The 27,420-nt window shown below is 50.5% G+C and overlaps 1 pseudogene; it reads right to left on the minus strand.

The window, feature by feature from the left end:
- Nucleotides 1-15,302: 15,302 nt before the first annotated feature.
- LOC116746220 lies at nucleotides 15,303-27,301 on the minus strand (annotated as a pseudogene).
- Nucleotides 27,302-27,420: the final 119 nt, after the last annotated feature.

Genomic DNA, 27,420 nt, shown 5'->3' on the forward strand with positions numbered 1-27,420 from the left:
GGCCGCAGGGCTCCGGTGGGCGGGACCACCTCCGCGTCTCCAGGGAGCCGGGCGGGGAGGCCTCCGGGCGAGGCGGTGGGGCGTGCCCGGTGCCCGGGGCCCGCAGCCGCTTCTGTCAACCTCGACCCCTCCTCTGAGTGGCCCCGACACCAGCTCTGCGGGTTCATTTGCATGTCGTTAGCATGTCATTTGCGTAGCCCGCCTTCTCACTTTGCGGCTTCTCGATTTTCCCGCTCTGGGTTCTAGGGGCGCCAGGAGTGGAAGAGAGAAAGCGTGTGATAAGAGACTCCACCTCCGAGCGGCAGCGGGGTGGGAGGCCAGGGTGCAGGATTCTTTCTTTGGGGGCTTTAGCTGCCCAGGAGTCCTTCCAATGAAAACTTATCGAGCTTTGAGGGCCACATCCAGGGGAGCCCAGGAAGGCAGCTGTGCGGAGCAGACAAGAGCGTGGACCCCTCAACCCTGGGGGCAGGTCAGACGGCGCCCACCACCTCCGCGTGCGCCTCTCCTCCACCTAGCCAGCCCTTCATATGCATTGTTTAAAAAGTATTCAATTAGTACAAAGTTACAGTAACCAGTACAGGCATAAGGGTAGACATAGATCGGTGGACTAGAATTGAGAATAAACCGTTACATTTACAGTCAGTTGATTTTCCGTAAGTGTGCTGCGACGATCCGGGGTGGGAAGAATAGTGTTTTCAGCGAACAGTGCTGGGTAGCTGTAAAAGAAAGTGGTTGCGGTTGGCCTTCCACCTCACACCATTTAAAGAAAAAAGAAAAAAGAAAAAAAAAAGGCTTACAGATAGAAATGTAAAAACTAAAACTGTGAACTTTCTTAAAAAGATTTTTGATGTGGACAATTTTTAAAGTTCTTATCGAATTTGTTACAATACTGCTTCAGTTTTATGTTTTGGTTTTTTGGCCGGGAAGCAGGTAGGATCATAGCTCCCCCACCGGGATCAAACCTGCACCCTCTGAATTGGAAGGCAAAGTCTTAACCACTGGACCAACAGGGAAATCACTGAATTCTGTTGAAGAAAGCACAGGAGTAACTCTTCATGGCCTTGGAATTAGGCAATGGATTCTTAGACACTACACCAAAAGCACAAGTGACAAAGGAAAAAACATAAATTGGATGTCATCAAAATTAAAGTGACAAAGGAAAAAACATAAATTGGATGTCATCAAAATTAAAAACTTTGGGGGAATTCCCAAAGTTTTAAAAACTTCGGGGGAATTAAAAACTTTGGGGGAATTCCCTGGTCCAGTGGAATTCACTGGTCCAGTGGTTAGGATTCCAAGCTTTCACTGCCAAGGGCCCGGGGTCAGGCCACGTGGCATGGCCCCCCCAAAAAAAAAAAACCTAAAAAAACCTAAAATCTTTTGTGCACTAAAGGACACCATCAGGAAAGTGAACAAATAACCCTCAGAATGGGAGAAAATATTTGCAAATCATATATCTGATAAGGGACTTGTATTGAGAATATATAAAGAACTCTCACAACTCAACAGTAAAAAGACAAATTAACCCCATTAAAAATGGGCAAAGGACATGAATAGATATTTCTCCAAAGAAGATATGCAAATGGCCAACAAGCACATGACAAGATATTCAACATCATTATTCATCGGGGAAATGCAAATCAAACCCACAATGAGGTACCGCTTCCCACCCACTGGGATGGCTTAACTTCTGGATGAATGATGTAGGAGATACTCTATCAAGTTGCGAGTCCATCTTAAACATAAGACATTGTTGTGACCGTGGTTCATGTTCTTGCCAACAGTCACTGCGCTGGGTTGCCTCTTACTGGGGGCATATTCAGCTTAGCCTGAGGTTCTCTGGATACAAACTTTGGGAGGAGGGGATTAAGGTTTATCCCATGGTCCCATAGGGATGGTCCCAGGCCTTGAGAGGTCCAGTGTGGGGGACAACAGGGATCATACTCCAGGGTCTGCACCACCTCGTCACCCCTTATCTCAGCCTGGCCCAGTACTGAGTGGCAGTAAGACAGGAGGGAAGGGGGCAGGGCACAACCATTAAAAGAATGACACAGCTGAGGATACAAAAAAACTAGTTAGAACCAACTAGGCCCAAGGACTTCTCGCAGACCTGGAGCCTTATTATACACTTACTGTAATACATTAGCAGTCTAAATGACACACATACCAGTACCATGACAGTTCCGAGGCTGACCATAAAAGGCCAAAAGTGGGCAGTGGCCCAATTCCTGGAAATCCCCACCCCTTCCCCAAAATAGCTGGAATAATCTTCCCACTTGTTAGCCCATGAAATTACCCAGCCCATAAAAACTAACAGCCCCATGCCCCAGGGCCCCTCTCACCTTCAGAGAGGGACTGCTTTCTGCCTATGGAGTGCGTATTTTTCTAAATCAATTCGCTTCCACTTTACTATGGCTCGCTCTTGAATTCTTTCCTGCAAGAAGCCAAGGACCCTCCCTTGGCGGCCCATCCCAGGAATTTGCCCGAGACCTGGGACTCAACTATTCTCTCGTGCCCGCTTCTCCTGCAACAGCAGTACCTGCCCCAGGTACTCAGAACAGGCTAGATGTAGCCCTCCACTCCATCCCTGGGTACTCTGGCGGGACCCAGGGACTTAATACCCAGGGACTTCCTGGAGGCTCTTACCCTCTCTGAAAAAATCAAACCAAGAGGTTTTCCAGGACCTCACTATTTCCTGGGGAGCCCCACCCTAATATTCGACCTCTACTCATCAAGATGAAATTGAGAGCTGTGAGGATACCCCCGCCACCATCCTGGACTCTGGGTACTTCTCCAGAATGAAGCTCCCACCAGGTTGGGGCATACTCACTGTGGCTGCAGAGCTCAGAGCCAGGGTCTGTGGTTCCCACAGGTAGTCCCCACAGCCTTCCCCAGCCTTCCTCTGTGACTCTGTACCCTAAGTGTTGGTCTGAGTGCACACCCTGGTCACCAGGCCCAGTTTTGTTAGGGCCCATGACAGCTGTTAGTGAGGGGTGGGTGACAAGGGACTCAGAGGTGGAAAGGTCCTGATCCACAGAGAAGCAAACTGCGGCATCTGCTCAAAGAGAGAGGGAGGCACCTACTCAAAGTCATAAATCTTTAAGAATTAATAGTAAGTTATTAGTAGTTAATAACGCAATTGCCGTACATCACTAAGAATAACAACCACGACATTCATTTCTCATCTGCCAAACCCCCTGAGATCTCCACACCTGCATGGTTGGTCCCCTTCCCTGAAACACTCTGTCATGATGATCCTTTTTTTTTTTTTTTTTTTAACCCGGTTGGCCCTTGGTCGGCCTGCAACTGTCAGCTTAGAACCTGCTTCCTCCAGGATGGCCTCCCAGACCTCCCATGTTGAGGCATTAATCCTGCTGAGTGCTGTGCACCTCCCCCACTAAGCTCCCTGAGGCTTAGGAGCTTTCTTGCCCAGTTGATCAACACGACCCCAGCACTTAGCACAGTGTGTAGCCCGGGATAATAATAACGATAATAAGAAGGGTCAACACGTATGGGTGGAGGTTCTCAGTGCTGTCCAGATACTGCCTCATTGGCTGAAGGAAGGAATGGAGTATTGCCCGTCCAAGTCACTCCCCCCGTTCTAGGATCTTATCACCCCAAGCCTCGGACCTGGCATCCTTTAAAAATATTTTAGTTACTGGAAAGAGCCAGGATGTGATTCTGGTCCCTCTGCCCTTCTCTCCGGGTCTTGGCCTCTGGTAGTGACCCTGTGGTGTCCCTGACATGGACAGAGGGCCGACTGCTGGGACAATGGGGACAGTCTGTCTGTCCAGGCTTTTCTGAATGCTGTTGGCTCTGGGCCCCTGGGTGCCTTCCTACTCGAGGGCCCATTTCCTTCTCCACCAGCTCTATCCTTTTTCTACCCTCTGCCTGTCACCCCCCTCTGCCTGTTTGTCCGACTCTGCCAGGGCATGCGGCAGCTTGTCAGCTGGCCCCAGAGGCCTAGGCCATGCCACCCAGCTGGTTATTTCCCCAGAAGACCCCCTGAACTCAGATCTGAGGTGCACAGTCTCTCCCAGGGCTGGCCATGGTTGTGGGCCTAATGTTGGGGTATATCGTACCCCGGCCCCCTCCACTCCAGCCCCCACCTCCTGGGGGAGCAGAGATGCCCTGATGGCTCCCATCGAGGGGCAGCAGATCGCCCAATGCTGGGGCCAGCCTGGGGAGCAGGACAAGAGAAACCACAGGGCGACCTCCTGCCCCCTGATTTGGGATCATCCCTGTGCTGAGCCTCGCCCTGACTTCGGGTGTGTGGGAAGGGGCAGTGGTCACCAGGCAGGCAGGCGCTGCTAGAACCATCCCCTGGGCATAGCCCTTGCTCCGAGACCCCCGGTGCTTTGGGCCACCCCTTACTCTGAGTCCCCTCTTCCTTCTCCCTCTTTCTCCTTTTGCCTGTCTTACCCAGACTCTCTCCTCCCTGCCACCCTCCTCTCTGGAGCTCCAAGCCCTTCTCCTTGAGATTTTCTCACTGTCACCGGAACTGAGCCTGTCCCCATACTGCTCACACCATCTTCCCCTTAGACCAGGCCCCTCCTCTGTTTTCTGGCTCCATCCCATCCAGGGCCTCCCTCCCACCCCTTGGCCTTCATCTTCATATCCAGCCGATCCCTACAGACTCTTCCCTTTGCGATTTTGCTCAGCTGTCTCTCTCTTCCTGATGCTGGGGTCACTTCAGGCCCACACTCAGCCTTGACAGATCTCTCTCCTCAGCCTCGCTGCCTGAAATACCAGATCCACCTTGCAAAAGCCCCCCCACTCCCTTTTCAGGGCTGCATTGGAAGGCCTTCCGGCTCTGAGTTCACAGATCACTCTGCCAACACCCTGGCAGGCCTCCGCTCTGCACACTCGTTTCCCAATACTCCCAGCCCACATGCCTGGAAGCTCACCCTTGGGGTTCGTCTCCTCACCCATCCCTTCCCCATGTGAATTTCTGCTCTTACACCAACCCCTCCCGAGTCCTCACTTCACCTCCAGCACACTTCCACTCACTCCCACTCAGCCTGGCCCTGGTGCCCAGGCCACACATGGTTCTCCCCACCTGGGCTGCCCTGATACCCTCAAAACTGTCCATGTAAAAACAAACTGGGGGGCACTTCCCTGGTGGCACAGTGGTTAAGACTCCGTGCTCGCAATGCAGGGGGCCCGGGTTCGATCCCTGGTCAGGGAATTAGATCCCACATGCATGCCGCAACTAAGAGTTCACATGGCATTTCAAGAAGCTCGAGTCTCTCCTACAATGAAACAAGAACAAATATCTACCCTCCCTCCCCTCATATCCCCCTCGGGTTCCCGCCCCCGCCCCTCCACATCCTGACTTGGTGGGAACAGCATCTCCTCTCACTGAGTCCACACCTCCCCTCCCCCTCCGCCCTCTAAGGAAAACTTCTGCCCCTCTGGTCTTTCCCATGTTACACATCCAATGAGCATGTTTAGTCTTGCTCTGCCTGAAGCATCGGCCCACACTGATCCCTCCCTCCTGGAAATTCGCTCTCTCCTTGGCTTGCAGAACATCATTCTCTCCTGGGTTTCCTCCCATGTTTCTGGCCACGCGTGCTGTTTGCTCTGGACCTTTAAATGGCCGAGTCCCACAGGCTCTGAGCTTCACCCTCTCCTCTTCTCACTCCCCTTCTGTAGCTCCAACCACCACCTTTATACTGATCACTCCACATGTTCTATGTCCAGACTGGCACCTTCACGTGTGTGCCTCAACAGCCCTAAAGCCCGACATCAGCCAGAACTTGCCATCAACGCGGGCCTCCGCTGCCCCTGGTGTGGCCACAGGGCCCTCAAAGCCTGGCCCTTGCCCACCCTTCCAGCCCCAAGTAGCTCTCCCTCACTTGATGCCCTCCAGCCACCTGAGCTTTCTCTGCTTGTCATGCTCCCCCAGCTGAGGGGTCTTTGCCTCTGCTGCTCCCCCCTGCTTGGAGCCCCATCCTGACCCTCTGTGCCTGGCTAACCCCTGTCACCTCAGACAGAAGCTCAAGCGTCACTTCCTTCGGGATGCCCTCCCTGGTTTCCCTGCTGGGGCTGGTGCTACTGGTTATTCTTTCCCCTCGCAGGTCTACTGCTCCGCTTGGCCCTGTCCACCACGGTGAGTTTATATTGATTTAAATCAGGAGTTACACACTTTTTCAAGGCCAAGAGGTAAATATTTTAGGCTTTGCAAGCCAGAGAGTCTCTGTCGAAACTACTCAACTTTGCCATCGTGGGCAAACGCAGCCACAGACAATATGAAAACAAATGAGCATGGCTGCGTTCCAATAAAGCTTTATTTATGGACACTGAAATTTGAATGTCACCTATCTTTTTTTTTTTTTTAATTTGGCCGTGCTGCATGGCTTGCAGGATCTTAGTTCCCCAACCAGGGATCAAACCCCGGGCCCCGGCAGTGAAAGCGCAGAGTCCTAACCACTGGACCGCCAGGGAATTCCCTGAATGCAATTTAATTTTCAGGTGTCACCAAATCTAATTCTTCTTTTGATTTTCTTCCCCATTAAAAAAATGTAACAACCTTTATTAGCTTACAAGCTGTACAGAAACAGGCGATGGGCCATAGTGTACCGACTCCGGATTGAAACAATTCTGTGATGAATCTCTCTCTTGCCGTCACTAGATCATAGGCTCCGGGAGGGCAGGGACTGAGTCTGTCTCAGCTCATCACTTTTGTCCCCACTGTTTGACCTATGGGAAGAATATTCTTCCCTCTTTTTCTAGCACCCCTCACTCAGCTCATTGAATGAGTGAATGAGTAAAAGCAGCCAGGTATGTAGACTGACTCGCTCAACCCTCTCTGAGGTGGGTACTACTGTGTTTCTCTTTTCTTTTCAAGTTGGGTGTTTATTATTTCACTCCGCTGCTTATGTACATTTGACATCAATTATTCTGTACGTATCAAATACTGCATCATTTTACAAAGTGAAATCAACATGCTGCCTGTAAACCTTCTGTCTCTGGGATTCCCCCGTCCTTGAGGACAGTTCTGCCTTCCACATAGAAGACTGGGGCCGCTGGGGCCCTTTCCCTCCCCTTGGTCCGCCCCCTCCAACCCCTCACCCCCCACCCCCGCCAACACACACACTTAGTCAGATGCTGCCTCCTGGCCCTTCATACCTTCAGCATCTCCGTCCACCCTGCCCAGCCCGGAGCGGGCTGTCTTTATCTCTCCCTGAGCGGCTGCAGCAGCTTCCTGACCACTCTTCCTGCTCTAACTGATGCTCCCCTCCCTCCTCCAGGCCGGCGCTCTGTCCAGATCCGCTCAGCTATCTCCTGCTGAAACCCTGCAGTTTCTTCCCACTGATCCTGGATAAACCCTAAAGACCAAAGAGGCTGTTTACAAGACCCTGCGCCATCTGACTCCACCCACCTCCTCAGATTCATTTTCAGCCATTCTCAGCCTCTCTCCCCAAGCTCCAGTCATGCTGGGATTCTCTTTGCTTCCTAAAATACAGAGGTGGGTACTATTGTTATTTTGCTTTTTTTTCAGATGATGGATCTAAGGCACAGAGAGGTTAAGTAACTTGTTCAGGGTCACACAGCTGTAAGGGGCAGAGCCAGGATTTGAACCCGGCACGTCTGGCTTTGGAGTCCAGATGCTTAACGAGCACATCATGTTTGCTGAGGACTGTCATGGTGCAAGCTCAGTAATGATGTGGCAATAAAACCGGTCTCCACCCTCCACCAGCCACCACCCCGCTTCCACCTGGCACACCCTCCCCATCTCAGGTCAACTTCTTTTCTTTAGGGACACCTGGTGTGGGATGGCTCCTTGGTCATCTCTTCCCCTGAGGAGCCTTAATCTTAGTATGTGGCTAGATACACTCACCACCCTGACTGAACTTAGGGTCTGTCCCCTCTACCCCCCCAGGCTGCGCCAGGGCAGAGACAGGGTCTATCTTGCTTCCCACCACCCCCTCCGCCCCTCTCCTCCCAGGAGCCCTGTGCCTAGCGCCCAGGAGTCACACAAGACACATCTGTGGAGCACTGGAACAAACTGGGTAGAAACCTAACCATTGGTGTCACCTCCAATTGCATGTAAAAACACAAAAGGCACCAAGGTTCACACTCTCCAGGCAGGAAGCATCTGTAGCGGGAAATGAAGAAGATTCAGCGTTCAGAAACACTTAGCAGGGAGCCAAAAGCCTTTTAATGGGTGCGTTTGGGCTTCTGACACTTTGATTGTGATATTGGCAAGGCTGAGCAGCGAAGCAAACATTATTTAACTTAATCATTTGAAGCATCGGTGTACATACACGTTACCAACAACGGGGCATTATAGGCGTTTGCAGAATGATTGTTCTGAGCTTGCAGGACAGTTGGCATCCCTGACACCTCGCCCTGGTCCAGCTATGAAATTCCAGACATGTGACACCCCGTCTGGGGTGAGATGAGTGAAGCACTTGCCTGGAGCTCAAAATGTACTGGGACACCAGCAAAACTCAGTGATCAAGATAAATGATAACCTAATAATAATTTAAAGGTAACATTTTTAGAAAATCAGACCAATAAAGTATGGCCAATGGAGTGGTCACTTGGCTTCATGAGTAAAATTTTGTTGGAATCAGGGCTGGGATTAGTGCGAGGGGTATGGAGCAGGTAGTACAAGCAATGGGTCAGGTCATAAAAGATGGGTCTTTTTTTTCTTCTTCTTTTTGGCCACACTGTGCGGCTTGTGGGATCTTAGTTCCCTGACCAGGGACTGAACCACGCCCCTGGTGGTGAAAGAGTGGAGTCCTAACCACTAGACAACCAGGGAATTCCCAAAAGATGGGTCTTTATTTACAATTTTGATATTCTGTCTATCATGGATTTTTGCATTAATTTTGATTTTGTCGTATATTGCCTTAAAGTATCATTTACTTTGATTTCTGAGTTTTCTGGCACCTGCTCTTAAATGTTATGCCCTTGGTGAGGGTCTCACTTGCTTCACCCTAGTCCTGTCTCTACCTGAAATGCCCCCATTCCCCAAGCACCTGGTTTGAGAAGCCCTGGGAGTTGTATAACCTTCAGCAAATATGGGTGATATCTCGATCCATGCTTTTTAAAAAAATCTGTTATTCAGGCTTCCCTGGTGGCGCAGTGGTTGAGAGTCCACCTGCTGATGCAGGGGACGTGGGTTCGTGCCCCGGTCCGGGAGGATCCCACATGCCGCGGAGCGGCTGGGCCTGTGAGCCATGACCGCTGAGCCTGCGCGTCCAGAGCCTGCGCTCCGCAGCGGGAGAGGCCACAACAGTGAGACGCCCGCGTACGCCAAAAAAAAAAAAAAAAAAAAATCTGTTATTTTATTTATTTATTCATTTGGCCTTACTGCACAGCATGTGGGATCTTAGTTCACTGACCAGGGATCAAACCTACGCCCCTTGCATTGGAAGCACGGAGCCTTAACCACTGGACCGCCAGGGAAGTCCCAGTCCATCCCTTTCTATAGGTTAGGAAACAAGGTCTGTGTCTGTGTCTCTCCCCTCACACACCTGCTGGAGGGTCCTCAGCCTCAAAGAACCTTCAGGTGGGACTTCCCTGGTGGCACAGTGGTTAAGAATCCGACTGCCAATGCAGGGGACATGGGTTCAAGCCCTGGTCTGGGAAGATCCCACATGCCATGTCGCGGAGCAACTAAGCCCGTGCGCCACAACTACTGAGCCGGCGTGCCACAACTGCTGAAGCCCGCACAAGAGAAGCCACCGCAATGAGAAACCCACGCACCACAACAAAGAGTGGCTCCTGCTCGCCGCATCTAGAGAAAGCCCGTGCGCAGCAATGCAGCCAAAAATAAATAAATAAATAAATAAATATGTATATATATATATATATATATATATATAAAGAAGAACCTTCAGGCTAGAGGCGAGATCGAGATGGAAACCTGGGAGGAATAGGCAGGTCCTTTGCAACTATCTGGATGCAGTAGGTGCATGGAACTGGCTTCAGGAGGAAGCAAACGGATGGCAAAGGGAGAAGCAGGTGAGCAGCCATGCCTGGGCCACTTGCACCCAGCCTGGCCTGACCCAGGAGAGGACCTGAGTGGCCTCCGACCCTCCAGGGGTTAAGCAACGGAGACAGAGATGAAATACCCGGCCAGGCGCTGGTCTGATGGAGAATTCCCACGTGAAGCAAGGTGGGTGTGAGGAGGGATGCATGCAGAAGGCGATGGCAGGAGAGGGGGAAGCCCACCTGGCTTAGGGAGAGGAGGGTTCAAGAGTGGCTTTCTGACGCGGCACATCTTAGCTGAGACTTAAGGACTAGGGAGGAGAAAGTAATAAGTAATGAGGAGGAGTAAGGAAGGGGATGAGGGTGGAAGAGGGCTCCCAGCAGGGGCGATGGCAGGTGCAAAGGCCAGGAGGCAAGTGCTTTGAAGAGTAGAATGGAGTGGGGGCTGGTGATGAAGCCCATGAAAACGAGTGAAGACTGATGTTTGGCAAGGAGCTGGGGTGGGGTGGGGTGGGACTGGGCTAGCAGGGAAGGCTGGAGAGGGTCCACCTCTCCTGAGCTGGTGGGACCTGGTCCAGGTTACCACCAGGTGCCTTCCTCGCTGGAAGAGGGAGGAGTTGAGCATAAGCCCTGTTGGGTGAGATGCTCCCAACAGCATCAGGTGCCCACTGCATGCCAGGCAGGGCCTCTGCCAGCGGCTCCCACAAACATCCTCTCCCTTCCACCTCCAGCCTGAGCACACCCTCTCTTGGGGGAGGGAAGGGTTAAGGCTCCCTCCCAAGGCTCCTGCCATCTGATCCTGCTTCCTGCTCTGTCCTCACCTGTGGGATGGGATGGTGAGACGATGGAAACCGTTGATGCTGCCAGCCTCCTTCAGCTCCGTACTTTAACCCTTCCCCTCCTGAGTCAAACTTGTGGTGACATCCAGGAAGCAACATCTGTGGCTTTGGCTGGGTTGCCACTTGCCACCCACCTCTAGAGGGAATCAGGGAAGGTGTTAAAGACAAAACAAAGATATAGGACAGATGTGTAGGATGTAATATTATGCAGCCAGTGAGTGAACAAGCCATTTTTGTATTTTGAAAGTAACTTTGGAAAATGCACCATACGAGTTGTAACTATCTTTTAGCTATCTCCATCTTCAACATTTACATCTGTATAAGAAAAGAAGACTGCAAGGTGGAATTTCCTGGTGGTCCAGTGGTTAGGACTTGCACTGCCAGGTGCACAGGTTTGATCCCTGGTCTGGGAACTCAGATCCCACAAGCCGTGCAGCATGGCCAAAAAAAAAAAAAAAAAAAACACTGCAAGGAAATTCTCCAGGAGCGGTTATCTCTGGGGGAAGGAAGTAGTGATCTCGGAGAGGCAGCAGTGAATGGTGGCATGAAGCGAGATCTTAATTCCCTGCCCAGGAATTGAACCTGGGTAGCCTGGATGAGAACCAGGAATCCCAGCCACCACACCTGCCCTGCCCTAGGACCCTCCCCAACATGCGTGCGCAACTTTTTCCAAGATGGATTACAGCCCAGAGGCCTATGGGACGGCCAACGTATCACATATTATGGAGTAGTGCTCCCTCCTCTTTGACCCCCAAGGAGCCTTTCTGCACATGTGCAATGTTTCCCTTGCCCCAAAGATGGGAAATATATGACCTCGTGATCTTTTAACAGGGTTTAACCCCTCTCTGTCCCTGCCATAAAAGCATCCAATATCCAGTTACCTACCCTATTCCTGTTGTTTCTTATATCGAAGTGCAGATCTTGAAATATAGACAGGAGTCTGGTAAATAAGTATGTAGTCCTGGAGCCCGTATGTCTCTTGCCTCAGGAAATGTAAACAGGGGGTTGGTAATGAATGTCTGGCCTGGAGCCCATCTTCTTCTCACCCCAAGAAGTGTGAACAGGAGGCCAGTTATAAATGTCTAGTTTGGGGCCCACCTATCTCCTGCCTCAGTAGGATCATGATAGGAATATTTTATTTTCTTTTGTGTTTCTATATTGTGTACATTTTCTATAATGAATGTCATAGAAGAGGTGGTATAGCATAGTGATTGAAAAAGCAGACTGTATGGGTTCAAATCCTGGCTCTCCAATTTATGTACCTTCAAGACCTTGGACAAGCCACTTAGCCTCTCATCCTCAGTTTCCTCCTGCATACAATGGGGAGAATTAATACCTATTTATAGGGTTGTTAGGATTAAATGAGTTCATATTTGCCATGAACATTTCATTTGCCATGCACAGGGCCTGGCACGTAGTAGGCACTATGTGTTTGTTAAATAAAAGCAAAGTTACTTTTGGAGTTCCCTTGGTGGTCCAGTGGTTAAGAATCTGCCTTCTAATGCAGGGGACGGAGGTTTGATCCATGGTTTGGGAACTAAGATCCCACATGCGGTGGGGCAACTAAGCTTGCATGCCACAACTAGAGAGAAGCAACGAAAGATTCTGTGGGCCACAACTAAGACCCAACGTGGCCAAATATAAATATTTAAAAAATATACAGGTTATTCTTTAAAAAAAGCAAAATTAAAAAAAAAAAAGCAAAATTACTTTTATAGAATATGCAAAAACTTTAATTTAAAAATTATCCAAGTAATACAGGAACACAGTCTTCTTGTAAGGAATAACATGGGAATTTTTAAAGTGAAATAATCCTTGGGGAAGGATTAGTTTACAGCCTGTCTGGATTCACATTAAAAAAAAAAATTTTTTTTTTTTGTCTTCGTTGAGTCTTCATTGCTGCACGCGGGCTTTCTCTAGTTGCAGCGGGCGGAGGTTGCTGTTCGTTGCAGTGTGTGGGCTTCTCATTGCGGTGGCTTCTCTTTTTGCAGAGCTCGGGCTCTAGGCGTGTGGGTCTCAGTAGTTGCAGCACGCAGGCTTAGTAGTTGTGGTTCGTGGGCTCTAGAGCACAGGCTCAGTAGTTGTGGTGCATGGGCTTAGTTGCTCCGTGGCATGTGGGATCTTCCCGGACCAGGGAATCAGAACTCGCGTCCCCTGCATTGGCAGGTGGGTTCTTAACCACTGCGCCACCAGGGAAGTCCCTGAAAAACGTATTAGTTGAGTGCTAAGGCAGGAGCAGGAAGGCATGAGAAGTGTGTGGGTGGCATTCCAGGGACAATCCCCTCCCTGCTCGCTCCACAGTGGGGGAAAGGGCAAGGCCAGGATTCACCAGTGTGGATTATCAGCACTGGCTGATCCTGCGCCCCAAAGCTCCCGCTTTGGTATTTTCCCCCAGGAAGCAAATGCTGAGCCAGGAACCCTGACATTCTGGTTTGCTGGCCAGCCTCACTGACATGCAGGCCTACTTGTCATTTGGCTTTTTGAAATATTGGCAAGTATCTGACGACCCCCAGAACTACCATTGTGGATCCCTCGGGGCCTAGGAACTTCAAATCAGGAACTGTTTAAGAAAGCAAATGGCATGCTTCTGATACGGATTTCACACCAATGTGTGCCTGAGGGCATCACCGTTCCAGCATCACGCACCACGTGAAGTGTCCCTGAGAACCAGGAGGAACTGGCGAGGGTAGCCCCCCTCGTCAGCTCCCTGATGGGGAAGGACTCAGATCCACGCAGCTACACAGTTACCTCCTTAGCATTTCTTTCTTTCTTTCTTTTTTTTTAATATTTATTTGGTTGCACCAGGTCTAAAGTTGTGGCAGGCGGGCTCCTTAGTTGCAGCTTGCCAGCTCCTTAGTTGTGGCATGCGAGATCTTAGTTGCAGCTTGCATATGGGATCTAGTTCCCTGACCAGGGATCGAACCCAGGCCCCCTGCATGCGGAGCAAGGAGTCTTGTCCACTGTGCCACCTGGGAAGTCCCCTCAGCATTTGTTGACCTCAGCCCATAGATTAGGAAGCGTGCAGCCTCTCGCCCAGGAGGAATAGGTTTTGGGGGTGGGGAGGCAAGATTTGAGCATTTTGGCATGCAAGCTTTCTGTTGAATGCGAAAAAGTTTAGATTTCATTCCTACCCATCCACACCAGTAGCAGCCTGTGAGGATGAAAGAGATTGGACTGGTGCTGAGCGGAGCCTCCAGGGAGGAAGGTCAACATGAGCCGCAGCCCAGGCTCAAGGCAGCCAAAGGGCGCCCCACCCTGTGAGGCCGTCAGAGCGCACCCAACACCTGCTGCGTGGCCGCCCTGCCAGGCTCCACAATGACGGCCCCCCCAGTGAGAAACTAGGGTCACTAATTTCTCCGAGAACAGGCCAGGCGGGGATGGAATTCAGGCACACCCTGGTTCTGGATGATGTGGCCCCAGGGATTTTCTCCCCCGTGACTTGTATCATTTCCTCTTGAGAGCCAATCATTAACCTTACCGAGGCCCTCACATGAGAAGCCACAGAAACAAGTGACTGGTTGAGGCTGGAAATGCCCAGGCTGCTTCCCCAGAGGGGCCGGGTCCCCAGTCACACGCCTGCCAGGGTCGCAGGGCAGGGGCCCAGCCCAGGCCCAGCCTCTCCTGCTGACTTCTACACACCCTGCTGGGCAGGTCAGATGGCAGAGGCCTGCATGTGGACGAAGCCCCTTTGCTTTCCGGCAGTGCTACCCACGGCAGCTGAGTGCCCTCTGCTTAGGGATGGGGGTGGGGAAAAGAGCTTTCAGGAACGCTGGGGAAGGTGCAGGGGTGTTAAGGTTTTCCCACCCGGACAGCCTCAGTTCCACACCCCCTCCATGCTGTAAAACACCTGCTGTGTGAGAAAGTCTGCTGGGCAGCAGGGTCAGGGGCACCAGCCCCGCCTGGACCTAGTCCCTCAGCCTTTTTTTCGGGGGTGGGGATGGGGTGGGGTCTGGGATAGTCATGGATTCCTTGGCTTAACTTCCCAGCCTCCAATTAAGCCAGTAACACAGACAGAACACCTCTACCCTGGTGGGTCAGGCGCCAACCCTCAGTCTGGCCAGCTGCGGGGGAGGAGCCGGAGAGAAGCCACCTGGTCAGAGCCCCGCCCATTCTCGGGCAACAAGGCCCTGGTGCTGAGTAGCCAGGACCAACCCGGAGAACCTCTGATGGGGTTTGGTAACTCAAGCGCGGGGGAGGCCGTGCATCCTGGCCAGAAACCTCCCCGCCGCCCCGGAGGCCACAGGGCTGTCCCCAGTCCAGGGGGCTCTCCATTCTGGTTCAGAGCCCTTCTCCCGTGACGGTGAGGCCAGAGGGGTTGGCCTGTTTTCTGGGATTCCCAGGACCTCCCGGGACCACTGGGCAGGCGCCGCAGGTCAAGTCCAGGCAGCGGGTCGGGAGGCAGGTTCCCCGCCCACCCCTCAACCACGGGCCAGGGGTCCCCGTGGGCCGGCCACCCTCCCCAGCGCGCCCCGCCCAGCGGGCCAGCCAGCGCTTGAGTCCAGCTTTATTGGCCGCCGCCTACGCCCCCGGGCGCTGCTTGAGGGTGACCGAGGTGCCGCTGCTTACCATGACTGCGGGGTAGAGCGGCTCCAGGAAGGAGGCCAGGAAGCGGTAGATGAGGCTCACGCCGCCCGCCACGCCATAGGAGAGGCAGCCGGCGCCGCAGTCGAGCGCCACGCCGAGCGTGCGGTGGTAGCCGCCGTGCAGCACCGTCTGCGTGTTGTGTGCCACACGGAGAACTTGAGCGAGTCCCACTCCAAGCACCACGAGTAGGGGTTGCGGCCTAGCAGGTAGATGATGTTGCGGCGTGGGCGGCCGCTGAGCGGGGGTGGGGGGGATGCGGCGGTAGGTGACGCCCAGGCACGCCCACGAGTTGGACACCTCGGCCTCCCACTAGTGGCAGCCCTCTGCCAGGCCGTGCGAGCACAGCACCTGCGGCCACTGCTTGAAGCCGCCCGGGAAGGGGCCGCCCCCGGCGAAGGGCTCCAGGAGGATGCCCAGGTTTAGCACCGAGTGGGTCTCCTAGAACAGGAACAGCTCCTCACTGGCCGTGGCGGGGTGGAAGTTCAGGTTGCAATAACCTGGGGCAAGGGGGATGGGAAAGGAGGCCAGGGTCATTGGCCCCGGGTGCAGAGTGCTGGAGGCCCAGGGAGGGGCCGAAGCCGCATGGCTTTTGCACAGAAGTCACCAAATGCTTCCACCCCCAGCTCCCAGAAGTGGCCCCTCTATACCCCCCTCTTTAAGTCTCCAACTGTGGCCCCCTGGGGGTGCTGACATAGTCCGGAGGAACGATGAGTTGGGTGCTGTCCAAAGGTCTGCCTTCCTAGAGAAGTTGCGAACCGAGAGTCCTCCTATCTGCCCCCCTCTCCCAAAACCCTAACATAATCTCCTTTTTTGTTTGTTCAGGGCACAAGATTGAGTGGGACTGAGGGAGGGTCAAGAGCTCCTGGAGCAGGTCACTCAGAAGGGTTCATCAAAGGCAATGCAACCTTAACCCTGGAGATCTCAGAGAAATCACCGGTGATTTCTTAGAGAATCACTTGGCCCCTAGCCCAGCCTGGGAGAGGGGCTGCAGGGACATTAAGTGAAAAGGGAAATTGGCTGAGGAAGAAATGGGCTGGGTCGTCCAAGCTGGCTTGGCTAAAGTCCAGGGGTGGTCGGCAGGCACCTAGCTGAGGGCAGAGGTTGTACCATATCAGGGCCACGGGGGGCTGCAGAGCTGGCCTCTGGGTAGTAAGTGAGGCCTTGCCCACCCATGGGGGTGGGACAGGACGGCCTTCTCCCCTTCCTATCAGGGCCTTGGAGTCACGGGCCAAGTCCTTCTGAGGTCTCCAGCCCAGAGTGCGAGGTCAGGGCAGGAGAGAGCTGGCACCTCTCTGGAGCCCTGGCCTGAATGGAGGTGGGGCTCGGTAAGTCAAGGCACCCAAGGGCCCTGTTCCTTTCCTTCCCACCCCTGGGGCTGGACCCCAGTACTGAGGACTCACACTTGAGAAGTGTTTCCCTGTCCACAGCTGGGGGCAGCACCTCACAGGAGTTCCTCTTGATGCCTGGGGAAGATGGAGGGGCTTTGCTGAGGACACTTTCACAGCCCAGCATCTTTCCAGAGAGAGGCATGGGCTTCTAGGAGGTTGAGTTACCTGGGGAAGGTGCACACAGACAGGCAGGGTTCTCTACAAGTGCCTGGAATCCCAACCGCTGCCCTGTAGGGCCGGCCCACACCCAGAATGCAGGTGAGTCTTCAGGAGTCCCAGGCAACCAGGTACTAACCAACCCTTCAGGAAGAGCTGGTTGATGAAGCTGAGACCCACGTCCACCAGCCGGGTCCGGAGCTCTGCCAAGGTCTCTGGCAGCAGGAGGAAGCTCTGCTTCTCCTTACACTTGGTGCTCATCAGGGGTTCCATGCAGGCCGGGAAGTGCTTCAGCCTGGGGAACTCCTGCGTGCAGGGCCGGGCTGGCAATACCACTTGTTAGCCAGGCCCCAAGCAGATTCCAGGAACTCCTGCTTATGCCAGGGGCTTAGCGGTCCCCAGAACCATGGGGCAGGTGGAAAAGCTGCCCATGTTCAAACCTGGACCTCTTTCTCCCCTCCTCCCGGTTTTCTGGACATCTTAGGTTAGGGATGTTAAAGGCACAGCCTCTGTGGCCTAGTGGAGGTTGTGATGGGCGTGGGGCAGAGGTGGGGGTAGGGTGGGGCCTTGCCTGCAGAAATTGCTGGTGGCTCTGGTTGGCAAGCAGGGTGTGGAGCCAGATGCTGTCCCCCCTCCAGCTTCAGGAGGCGGTTGTGGCTCTGCTGGATGGAGCCGCCCAGCTTCCCCAGGGCGGCCGCCTCCTCTTTCTCCATGAAATCCAAGACCTTCATCTGCATCTGTTTGACCTCCTGGATGACCTCCGAAAAGCAGGCGTTCACCTCATCCTGAGCTGTCTGGATCAATTTCTGGGGGGTGGAAGGGCGTATAGAGAGGCATCTCTGAGCCCCAAGCCGGTACCGCCGTTGTCTTCTGCTTAGGCATTCCGTCTCTGTCCTCCTGGCCTCACCCCATTCCCTCCAAGCCCTGAGAGGTCCCCTCAGTCTGGGCTGCAGCTGGGGGTGGACCAACCTTACCGAGAGAAATGCCACCTGGCCCCGGCGCTTTTGGCTGTCAGAGGTGACGACCGGCATCTGGCTCTCCACGTTGGCCTGGACCTTCTGAACCTTGACCTGGGGTGAGAGGGTGGGGTGCAAGAGGAGAGAGCCACTGATTCAGAGAGGTGCCCCAGCAGAAGCGCTTCTGTAAGCAGCCCCACGTCAAGCCCAGAAGAGACGGACCTCTTACATTCTTTGTTTTTTTTTTTAAAGAATCAATTTTATTTAGTTAGTTATTTTTTGGCTGTGCTGGGTCTTCGTTGCTGCGTGCGGGCTTTCTCTAGTTGCGTTGAGCGGGAGCTACTCTTCATGGCGGTGCATGGGCGTCTCATTGCGGTGGCTTCCCTTGTTGCGGAGCACGGGCTCTAGGCGCACAGGCTTCAGTAGTTGTGGCTCGCGGACTTAGCTGCTCCGCGGCATGTGGGATCATCCCGGACGAGGGATCGATCCCATGTCCCCTGCATTGGCAGGTGGATTCTTCTTAACCACTGTGCCACCAGGGCAGTCCTCACCTCTTACATTCTTAAGAGGTTTGAATGAGAATGAGGATGGACAGAGCGGAAGGGTAGATGGCCCAGGGCCACCTCTCTTTTTTTTTCCTTTGGCCAAGTGGCATGGCATGCGAAATCTTAGTTCCCCGACCAGGGATCGAACCTGTGCCCCCTGCAATGGAATTGCGGAGTCTTAACCACTGGACCACCAGGGAAGTCCCTGAGGGCCACCCCTCTGCTCCTGTTCTCTCACTCCCTGAGAGACTCTCTCCTCGTTCTTAGGTATCAGGTTCTTTGTCCCTGACAGTGATGACCATTGGGTTTCAGATCACAAGAAGCTGCTGTGGAGGGTTCAGTGACTTGAGAAGCCTGAGAGGCAGTGGGGCGAGGAGGGGCCCATCAGATATGGAGCACTTGGCTCCCTGGGCAGCGCTGCCAGGCCCAGGCAGCATTATGTTTCCAAGTTCCACATAAGCCTTTAGTCTCACCTGTTCCAGAGGTGGGCACTGTCATGTTTTACAATCTGCTATAGGACAGTACTATTCCAAGGGCCTGTCTATGAACTGTTGCTGACCCACAACAGAAGAAGCAGCTCCTGCCAGACTGTAAACCAACACGCTGCTTCCTTTGTTGAGAAAGTCTCGCTACGAAAAAAGCATCAGCTGAACCGCAGAGTGCGATGAGCTGGCTTACATTCCGGCACAAGCTCCATTCTTGCCAGGGACCGTCAACAGGTGGCTACATTGGAAGAGCACAGTTCTAGAATATACATGATAGAATGTCTAAAATATAAGTGTTCCATTATAAAAGCAATACAAATACAGTAAACAAAATTTTAAAATAGAAAAAAGGGGGATTCCCTGGTGGCACAGTTGTTAAGAATCCACCTGCCAATGCAGGCGACATGGGTTCGAGCCCTGGTCTGGGAAGATTCCCACCTGCCGCGGAGCAACTAAGCCCGTGCGCCACAACTACTGAGCCTGTGAGCCACAACTACTGAAGCCTGTGTGCCCTAGGGCCTGTGCTCCGCACAAGAGAAGCCACCGCAATGAGAAGCCCATGCAGCACTATGAAGAGTAGCTCCCGCTCGACACAACTAGAGAAAGCCCGCACGCAGCAATGAAGATGCAGGGCAGCCAAAAAATCAATCAATCAATCAATAAGAAAAAAGGAAGGGATTCACCCAACTGAACATGACATGTTTGTATTTTGATATGTTCTCTTTCAGCCTTTCCTTTTTCTGTGCAAAAAAAATTTTAATAGGATTCATCACAAATAATTTTGGATCCTTATTCATTCAACTTGCCATCACTTTTCATGTCCTGGCAGGACCCTCGTGACCATCTTTTTTTTTTTTTTTGGCCACGCAGCACCGCATGTGGGAGCCTCGTGCGCAGACCAGGGATGGAACCTGTGCCCCCTGCAGTGGAAGTGTGGAGTGTCAACCACTGGACCACCGGGGAAGCCCCATCGTGACCATCGCTGTAATGGCTGCATAACTTTCCTCCGAGGAAAGGGGTGCCCAGAGCTTCTGAGAGACTTTCCCTTTCCGCGGAGGGCTCCCGAGTGCCCTGGCTCCTCCCCTCCCCCCACCCAGCCCCCCAGCCCCGGCCTCACCTCCTTGCCGGCACACTCCTCCTCCAGGGGGATGGTGTCGTGGTTCTTGTGCTCCTTCAGCAGGCAGGCCCCGCACACGCAGCAGCCTTCTGTGCGGCAGTACAGCCTCTGTAGCTTGCGGTGCTTCCGGCACAGCCGGCTCTTGAGGTCCCACACGGGCTCCAGCAGCTGGTGGCCCTGGAACACCTGGTCCTCGAAGTGGCTGCGCAGGTGCTTCTCGCACAGGGAGGCCATGCACCGCAGGCACGACTTGACTGACTTGAGCTCCTCTGGGGCACAGAAGTCGCAGGGCATGTCTCTGGGCCCCCGACCAGGTTCTGTGAGGACCCCAAGGCCTGGCCCTTAGCCTGGGTGAAACAGGTCACCATCTCCTCCAGGATGACGTTCTTGCAGAGGCGAGGCCTGGAGGGGAAGCTCTCTCGGCACTGGGGTCAATAGAGCGTCTCTCCCACAGCTGCCTGGTGGTCCCAGAAACCCTGGAGGCAGGTCCTGCAGAAGTTGTGCCCGCAGGCGGTAGTGACCGGGTTGCGGAACACCTCCAGGCAAATGGGGCAGAGGACTTGGTCCTCCAATGTGGGGAGACTGTTGTTGTCATTCATCAGGAACTGGCCTTGGGGAGGTCTTGAGGGCTGGGCAGGGGGCTGCAGGGCTGGGACTTGGTCCTGGACTGGCCCTGGGAAGATAGAGCAAAGCTGTGTTGAAGCCAAGGCAGGAGTTGAGGGGCCCTTTGAGAGACACACCAGTTCTTCTCTCGGAAGCAGCTGTCTGCCCACGGGGTACAGGGACTGTGCCATAGGTCAGCCCACATGGGGGCATAAATTGGAGCCTGTGTTCTCCTTGTCGCTGTTCTAATTCCTGGACAAGAAGGTGGATGGGAGGAAGAAGACACATCGTGACAAGGGAAAGGAGCCACTTCCTTGGCCCTTCAGAAGGAAGGTCAAAACACAAGTACTTACGTGAAACTCTCTGTATGTCAAGAAGAGCCAGAGGCTTGGCTGCCCTATGGAGGGAGAAAAAAGAACCCTTGGGCGTTCAGGCGTAGGGGCCTTGCCCGCACTTCACCAGTGCGGGGAGGATCCCCATCAGTCCAGTGTGCCCTCACCCCAGCCCCTTATATCTCTTGAGGTTTGATGACCACCTTCTCACCTTTCCCTTTGGCTGCTGTTCTGCGGTCTCCCCATCAAGTTGGCCCCCCTCCTCAAGTCTGCCTGCAATTTTGCTCCCTGATGTCACAGTTCAACCGTGACCAGCCCCAGCATTCTGCTTCTGATGTCAGCAGGGCAAAAGGCGTGCCACCAGACACGCTGCAATGCTGATGCGTTCTGCCCGCCCGAGAGATTCTTTGCTCCAGAGGCTTCATCCCAGGAGGTGGAGCCACTGCTGCACCTGGGGCCCCTTGCAGTGGACTTGGGGGACTCGCATTACCAACCAGAGAGGGAAGATGGCAACTAAGTGGCAGTGGGATCTTGGGCACCTGGTTTAATCTCTCAGGACTATGGTTCTCTTGTGAATCAACAGGGTTGTTGTAGAAGATACTTCAAGGCTCCTTGATCTGAAGTTGAGTGAGCCGCACACTATCTGATTGGTCATCCTAAAGACTGTCGCTTCCCACTGCGGTTCTGATCCTCAGAAGGAAAAAAGGGATGAATGAAGCGGAAGACTCTTTGCACTCTGATGGCTTCTTGTCAGTGTTTGTTTCCCAGTCCTTCCAGCCCGACAGGATACATGCCCTGAAAAGTTTACAATATTTCACTCTTTTCCTCCAAAAAGTTAGCTTGATCCCACTTATTGGATAGGAATGGTAAACAGAAGGCATCCTTTTCTCATTTCCTTACCTCAGAGGAAACATTTTCAGCATTTTTCCATTAAGTATGATGTTTGCTGTTAAGATTTTTGTAGACACCTGTATCAGATTCTGTAGACTCCCTTTCCTTCCTGGTTTGCTAAGAGATTTTATCTGGAAGCATTGTTGACTTTTATCTAATTCTTCTTCTGCATCATTTGAGATGATTATAAGCTTTGCCTCTTTTATTCTGCTGATGTGGTGAGTTTATATTTATTGATTTTCAATTATTAAACGGACCTTGCATTCTGGAATGAACACTTCTTGGCCATAACATGCTGGGCTTTTTATAGATGCTGGATTCAATTTGCTACTATTTTCTTAGGATTTTTGCAACTATGATCATGAATGAGATTGGCCTGTAATTTTCCTTTTATGGAATGTCCCTATCAAGTTTTGGTGTTAAGGTATGATAGCTTCATAAAATAAGTTGGGAAGTGTTGTTTATCACTTATGTGGAATAATAAGATTGATATTACTTCTAACTTAAATGTTTGGTAGAATTCCCTGGTAAAACCACCTAGGACTGGAGACTTCCCTGGCAGTCCAGTGGTTAAGACTCCACGCTTCCACTGCAGGGGATGCGAGTTTGATCCCTGGCCAGGGAACTAAGATCCCACATGCCGCTCAGACAAAAAAAAACAAAAACAAAAAACCCCACCTAATGGAAAACAGTATAGAGGTTCCTTAAAAAACTACAAATAGAACTACCATATGACCCAGCAATCCCACTACTGGGCATATACCCTGAGAAAACCAAAATTCGAAAAGAGTCATGTACCAAAATGTTCATTGCAGCTCTATTTACAATAGCCCGGAGATGGAAACAACCTAAGTGCCCATCATCGGATGAATGGATAAAGAAGATGTGGCACATATATACAATGGAATATTACTCAGCCACAAAAAGAAACGAAATTGAGCTATTTGTAATGAGGTGGATAGACCTAGAGTCTGTCATACAGAGTGAAGTAAGTCAGAAAGAGAAAGACAAATACCGTATGCTAACACATATACATGGAATTTAAGAAAAAAAAATGTCATGAAGAACCTAGGGGTAAGACAGGAATAAAGACACAGACCTACTGGAGAATGGACTTGAGGATATGGGGAGGGGTAAGGGTGAGCTGTGACAAAGTGAGAGAGAGGTATGGACATATATACACTACCAAACGTAAGGTAGATAGCTAGTGGGAAGCAGCCGCATAGCACAGGGAGATCAGCTTGGTGCTTTGTGACCGCCTGGAGGGATGGGATAGGGAGGGTGGGAGGGAGGGAGAAGCAAGAGGGAAGAGATATGGGAACATATGTATAACTGATTCACTTTGTTATAAAACAGAAACTAAGACACCATTGTAAAGCAATTATACCTCAATAAAGATGTTAAAAAAAAACCCCAAAAACCCACCTAGGCCCAGAAAATCTTTTGTGGAAAGGTTATTAATTACATATTCAATTTCTTTCAGAAATTATGTTGTCTATTTATTCCTGTGTCAATTTTGGTAAATGGTGTTTTCCTAGGAATTTGTCCATTTCCTCTAAATTTAAAAATTTGGGGGGTATAAAGTGGTTCATAATATCCACTTATTTTTATTTTTTGGCCGCACTGTGTGACTTGTGGGATCCTAGTTCCAGACCAGGGATTGAACCCAGGCCCTCGGTAGTGAAAGTGCAGAGTCCTAACCACTGGACCACCAGGGAACTCCCTATCCACTTATAATTTTTAACATGACATGAAATTGGCATTTTAACCATTTTGGTGTACAGTTCAGTGGTACTGAGTACCCTCACCATCACCACTATCTTTATACAAAACTTCTTCATCACCCTTAACAGAAACTTTGTAACCACTAAGCAAAAATTTCCCAGCCTCCCTCCCTCCAGCTCCTGGTAACCTCTAATCTACTTTCTATCTCTATGATAACTCTATCTTTCTATCTCTATTCGATATTTTGTATGAGTGAAATCATACCATATTTGTCCTTTTGAGTCTGGCTCATTTTACTTAATGTTTTCAGGGTTCATCCACGTTATAGCATGTATCAGAATTTCATCCCTGTTGATGGCTGAATAATGTTCCTGCTGTCTCTATATAAATACATTTTGTTTATCTGTTCTTCTGTTGATGGACATTTGGGTTGCTTCTACCTTTTAGCTATTGTGAGTAATGCTGCTATGAACATGGGTATACAAATATCTGTTTAAATCCCTGCTTTCAGTTCCCTTGGCTATATCCCTAAGAGTGGCACTTATAATCCTTATAAAGACTGTAGGATTTGTAGTTGTGGCTCCCTTTCACATTCCAGATATCCTTTGTATTTTCTTTTTTCTTAATGAGATAAACTCTCTAGGAGTTTATGCATTTTATTAACCTTCTAAAAGAATCAGCTCTGGGTTCTGATGGTTGTATTGTATGTTTGTTTGTTTTTTATGTCACTGATTTCTGCTCTTCTCTTTATTATTGCTTTTACTTCTTTGGGTTATTCCTTCCTTTTACTTTCTTTATGTTGAATTTGCTTTTCTAAGTTCCTGAGATGGTTGTTTATGTAACAATTTTTAGCATTTCTTCCTTGTTAATACATATGTTTTCCCATTTAAGTACGACCCTTATTGCACCTTATACTAAAGAGTATTATCATTATCATTCAGTTCAAAATGTTTTCTGATTTCCATTGTGATGTCTTTCTGACCCATGAGTTATTTAGAAGCATGTTGCTCAGCTTCCAAAAATACAGATATTTTCTAATTATCATTTTTTATTATTGATTTCTAACTTGATTCCACTATAATCAGATGTTATGCTTGGATTTAAATCCTTTGACTTTTTTAAAGACTTGCTTTACGGCTCAGAGCGACACGGTCAATGTTGGTAACTTCCACGTGCACTTACAAATTCAGAACGTGTTCCGCAGTTATCTGATGTAGTGTTCTACACATTTCAGTTATGACATTTGCCGATCACGTTGTTAAAAGCGTCGGTATCCCTATTGGTTTTCTGGTCCTTTTAATACTAAAAGATGTGACAAAATTCCTAGTAGTATTATGGATTTGCCTATTTCTCCTTTTAGTTCTATCAATTTTGAGGCTAGAACATTAGATGCACACAAATTTATAATTATTATGTTTTCCTAGTGACTTGTTTTACCATTATTGATTTTTTATTATTCAATTTCCTCCTTCCTATTATCTGGGTAGTTATACTTCTATTATTTGGGGGGGGTAGTTACATGAGAAATTATAACATGCATCCATGGCTTATCAAAGTCTAATGTTAAGCGTTACTTTAATCTTAAATAATGCAAACCCTTAGAATTCTTCAACTTCATTTACCTCATCCCAACTTTTACTATGGTTGTGTATTTTCTCTTTATATATTTTAAAACTATAAAGTGCTAAGAATGCTTAAATGGTGTGTAATCTATATATCAATCCATGTACTTACCATTTTAATTGCTCTCCATTTTTTCCTATGTCTCTAGCTTCTGGGGTCATTTCCTTCTTCCTGAGGAACACCTTTTAGTATTTCCTTTAGTACAAGGTCTGCTGGTGACAAATACTCTCAGGTTCTGGTTGTCAAAGTTGCTTTTATAACATCTTCATTCTTAAAGGATATCTTCATTAAGGATAGAATTCCAGGTTGGCAGCTATATTCTTTTCAGCACTTTGGAGATTTAATTCCACTGTCTTCTGGTTTATATTTTTCTGTTGAGAAGATGACTGTCAGTCTTACTGCTGTTCCTTTGAAAGTAACCTCTTTCCCCCCCCACTTCTGGTGACTTTTAAGATTTTCTCCATATTTTGTTTTCATCCAGTTTGTTATTTCTATGTGTGTTTTTATTTATCCTGCTTAGGACTTGTAGTGATTCTTGAATACGTGGCTGCCTTTAAAAAGGGGCTTGATTCTGGCTCAGCATTTCCATCGCCCTGCCTCTGCCAGGTTCTTTTTTTTTTCCCCCCCCCTACTATTTATTTATTTATTTTAAAAACTTATTTATTTGTTTATTTGTGGCTGCATTGTGTCTTCGCTGCTGCACGCGGGCTTTCTCTAGTTGTGGCTACTCTTCGTTGAGGTGCACAGGCTTCTCACTGTGGTGGCTCCTCTTGTTGCGGAGCATGGGCTCTAGGCCCGTGGGCTTCAGTAGTTGTGGCTCGTGGGCTCTAGAATGCAGGCTCCGTAGTTGTGGCACATGGGCTTAGTTGTTTCGTGGCATGTGGGATCTTCCCGGACCAGGGAATCAAACTCGTGTCCCCTGCACTGGCAGGCGTTTTCTTAACCACTGCGCCACCAGGGAAGCCCTCTACTATTTATTTATTTATCTGGCTGCGCCAGGTCTTAGTTGAGGCACACGGGATCTAGTTCCCTGACCAGGGGTGGAACCCGGACCCCCTGCATTGGGAGTGCGGAGTCTTAGCCGCTGGACCGCCAGTGAAGTCCCTTTGCCCAGGTTCTGATGAAGCTCCCTTGGCCGCTACAGCAGCTGCTTGGCTGTCTCCTCCCTGCCTCCAGCACTCCCCTCTCTCTCACTGTTCCAGGCATGCAGTGGCTGTGCAACACATGCAGCAAATAAGTGGACGTCTGCTCGAGCCCTGATAGAAGTGACAGAGCTGAGCATCACATCCTTTCTGCACCTGCCAACCACACCCTTCTCCAACTTCAGGGTCTAGTTCAGAACTCTGTGGAGCCTTCCGAATCCTCCCCCCTCCAAACACCTGCTTACTATCCATCATAATTGCACAAAGCAGGCATGTTTTGAGGACGTTTAGCTCTTTGATTTGCCAACTGTGAGACGGTGCACATGCAAAGGTTATCAGAATGAAATGTGAGTAGAAGCAATAGCCCAAACTTAGACATAAAGTGATCCAAGAATATCCAAGGGAGCTTGCTCACAACTTCCTTACAGGTAAGCTAAGAAATACAAACTATTGGTCTTCTATTCATTTTGTGTTTTGTTAGAATTAACAGAAAACGGACCAGTTAAAAAATACTCAAATTTAGATATGACTTAGATTTTGAGCTGCCAAATTTGACTTGGGGAAAATAAACACAGAGGAGGTAAGAGTCACAAAAGCAAGCCCACGAGGGCAAAAGGTACAACTCACAAGGGCAAAAGCGCATGGAAAACAATGATCTCAATGAGAATATTTTTACGTGAAAATGAAAATAGAAAAACGATTGAATTGCATTGTATAGAAAACTGACCAAGGAATTAAACTGGCTAAATAGAGTAACAGTTCACTCCAGGGGAAAGCTTCACTGATGAAAATCCTTCTGTGTGGCGTGATTCTTATTAAAAATTTAGCTCTGGGCTGCCACCTGGGCTTTATGACGGAGCGGATTCAGTCAAACTCAAATAACCTGTTGTAAACAGCGCCGTATGGAGCCTCCAGCAAGCTCCAACAGGAGACTCACCATGCAGACTCCAGGGTGTTGGAACAGAACCATGACTCCTTTTACAGATAACTCTTCTTCTGTTGAGGGATAGCTCCAGCTACCTAATCAGGGGAATCAAGTGACCGTGTGGCCTGTGCTGCCCATCACAACCCACCAAGCCAATCTGAGGA

Source organism: Phocoena sinus, chromosome 20 (genome assembly GCF_008692025.1).
Source record: "Phocoena sinus isolate mPhoSin1 chromosome 20, mPhoSin1.pri, whole genome shotgun sequence".
NCBI lineage: Eukaryota > Metazoa > Chordata > Mammalia > Artiodactyla > Phocoenidae > Phocoena > Phocoena sinus.